We start from the raw sequence: 2620 nt of genomic DNA on the forward strand, positions 1-2620 counted from the left end.
ATGACTCTCCTCTCAGAAATTTTTATTGTGTATTTAGGAGAAGATTGAGGTTATGAAATGAGAAGCAGCTTAGTCCAGTCCCAACCAAACCACACAGATCCCACAGGTAAGAAGGCATGGAACAGATGTTGACGAGAGAACCCTGATGTCCACTGAAACCTTATGTCTTAAGACGATCTGCAATGTACAGGAGTTTCTGGGAATAAAGGGTACTATCAGAGAAATCTTAGGGAACCAGGGTATGCACACTTGGGGCAAATAATATGTTTTGATAGGCTGTGCAGATTTACTTCCACTGAAGGTCATGCTCAAAAGAAACCATAATGTTCAAATGGGTGACATTGGCAAGAACTGTGACACTGGGAACAAGTGTCAGCAGCACATGCCTTTGAGAATAATTCTGGGCTACTTCCACCCAACAGTCCCTAAGGATGTTGTTTTATCTCTTTCATCCAGTGGGACCTGTGAAAGCCTGGAGCATTACAGTTCCCTTTTCAAGTAAAATACTTGAAAAATTAATCAAGGAGAATCCCTAAATTCTCTGTCTAAACCGAGCTGATATTAGATAGTAGTTTGTATAGTGGTTCACTATACAAATATCCTTGAAAAGATAGTTCAGAAAAAGAGGGCATCTAGTTATTCACCGTGCAAGACATGTAGAAACACAAAAGACCATAGAGAATTGTCCCCTACCACAGCCTCTCACTGAATGGCTGTCCCAGAGATTAATATTTCTTCAAACAATATCTATAAGGCAAAGCAAGAACCCCCATCCCTCACTTTCTATTTCAGAGATTGTCTCAAAAACATTTTTCCAAATGCAGTTCTCAGAGCCTGATTCAATTTTTATCTCCTCATGTACTTTTTTATCATTTTGTAATAACTGAGTGGCTCTATTTCATAGTAAAATACTCCCTAATATTTACTGAGCCTTTTTATCTGATGGGCATCTTGCCAAGCATTCTATGTGACTTATTTCACTTAAGACTTGCATTAAGGTTATGAATGAGGTATTATTATCCCCAGCTTACAAAGTAACAAGAATTTTCATTCAAAATTGGTAAATCTTCTCTGTGACCTACATAAACACTCACACTCAAATGCCGGCACAAACTTAAACACATACTCAACCTACCCTCATTGATATTCCAAAAAGAGTTGATAAAATTTAAAAAGAATCATAAAGATGTAGCCATTCTCAAATACAAAATTAATATCTCTATGCACTGAAAAAGTAACAAAGTTATAAAGCAGTGAGTCAACCTAAAGACACAGTCTCCTGGGCTCCACATATGAAAGCAGGCAATGGAATTTAAGTCCTGAAGGGTACTGGAACTGAAGGTACTTCCATACTATAGGGTTCCAGAGCCAAAACCATTGCTTAAAATAAGGGTCCTACTCTTTTCCTTTGGTGTGCCACTGAAGATCCTAGTGTCGCCATGGGCCACCACCCTGCCTGGTATTATTGGTATTGTGAGAACGGGCCATATCCAAACTCTCCCTTCTGCAGAGATGTCCCTGGTGCAAAGATCCACATCTTTGGCCTGGGGCAGAAGAAGGTGAAAGTGGATGGGTTCCCACTATGTAGCCATGTGGTGTCAGATGACTAGGAGCAGCTCTCCTCTGCAGCTCTGGAGCCTGCCCATATTTATGTCAACAAGTACATGGTGAAAAGCTATGGCAAAGATGGTTTTCACATCCGAGTGCGGCTCCACTCTTTCCATGTCTTCTGTATCAACAAGATAAAGCCCCGTGCTGGGGCTGATGGGCTCCAGACAGGTATGCATGGTGCCTTTGGAAGGCTCTGGGGCACAGTGACCAGGGTCCACATTGGCCAAGTCATCATGTCCACCTGTACCAAGCTGCAGAATGAGGAGCATGTGACTGAGACTCAACTCAGGGCCAAGTTCAAGCTCCCTGACTGTGAGAAGATCCATATTTCCAAGAAGTGGGCCTTACTAAGTTTAAAGTGGACAAATTTAAACAAAAGGTGGCTGAAAAGTGTCTCATCCCAGATTGCTGTGAGATCAAATACATACCTAATCATGGATCCCTGGACAAATGGCAGGCTCTGCACTCATGGGAAACTTGGAACTGCCCCCCTCTTTATTCACACCTACCAATAAATCCTACTTCCTGTCAAAAAAAAAAAAAATAGAGCTCCTGCTGGTGAAAGAGGAATGCAAAAAGCTGACCATTGTCACGAAATGAAGTTTAGATAAAGCTACATTTTAATAGAACTATAAAGGGCAAAAATGCCTTCCTTCTAACACTGAGGTTTAGTTGATCAGTGGTTCAGGGACTAATCTATGATATGCACAATACCAACATGGGCCACAAGGATGGAACATATGAAACAGTCCCAGAGGGGCCACTGATAAAGGTAAATAAAATTTGAGGTGGAGAAAGGGCACTTGGGTGGCTCAGTTGGTTGAGTGTCTGACTTGATTACAGATCAGGTCATGATCTCATAATTCATGAAATCCAGCCCTGGGTCAGGCTGCTTGTGATTCTCTCTCTCCCTCTCTCTCTGCCCCTCCCTGCTCATGCTCTCTGTCTGTCTGTCTCTTTCTCTCTCTCTCAAAATAAACAAATAAACTTTAAAAACCTGAGATGAGAA

General features: G+C 41.7%; 1 pseudogene; it reads left to right on the plus strand.

The window, feature by feature from the left end:
- The first annotated feature begins 1439 nt into the window (after positions 1-1439).
- LOC120225707 lies at positions 1440-1888 on the plus strand (annotated as a pseudogene).
- Positions 1889-2620: the final 732 nt, after the last annotated feature.

The sequence above is a fragment of the Hyaena hyaena genome, unplaced genomic scaffold (genome assembly GCF_003009895.1).
Source record: "Hyaena hyaena isolate Hyena2069 unplaced genomic scaffold, ASM300989v1 scaffold_1481, whole genome shotgun sequence".
Classification (NCBI taxonomy): domain Eukaryota; kingdom Metazoa; phylum Chordata; class Mammalia; order Carnivora; family Hyaenidae; genus Hyaena; species Hyaena hyaena.